Below are 262 nucleotides of genomic sequence, written 5' to 3'. Positions count from 1 at the left end.
TGCTTATGACAACTTTGTAATAAATGATGAAATGTTAGATTTCAAAAATATAAATGCATTTGGATGGCTATTTAAATTTTACTTTTTGGAGCCAAATTTTTTCACCAATTGATCCAAAAAAAATTAAAAATCAAGTTTTTCCACCTCAATTTTCCTATATATTTTGTGTAAAATATATTTTTATATATAAATTCTTAAAGCAAACATGACAACATCACAAAATATTCAAATTCCATTACTTCAAATTGATCTAAATTTTCCT

Source organism: Solanum tuberosum, unplaced genomic scaffold (assembly GCF_000226075.1).
Source record: "Solanum tuberosum cultivar DM 1-3 516 R44 unplaced genomic scaffold, SolTub_3.0 scf00232, whole genome shotgun sequence".
Classification (NCBI taxonomy): Eukaryota; Viridiplantae; Streptophyta; class Magnoliopsida; order Solanales; family Solanaceae; genus Solanum; species Solanum tuberosum.
The sequence above is the reverse complement of the archived record's forward strand: the minus strand, read 5'-3'. Positions refer to the sequence as shown.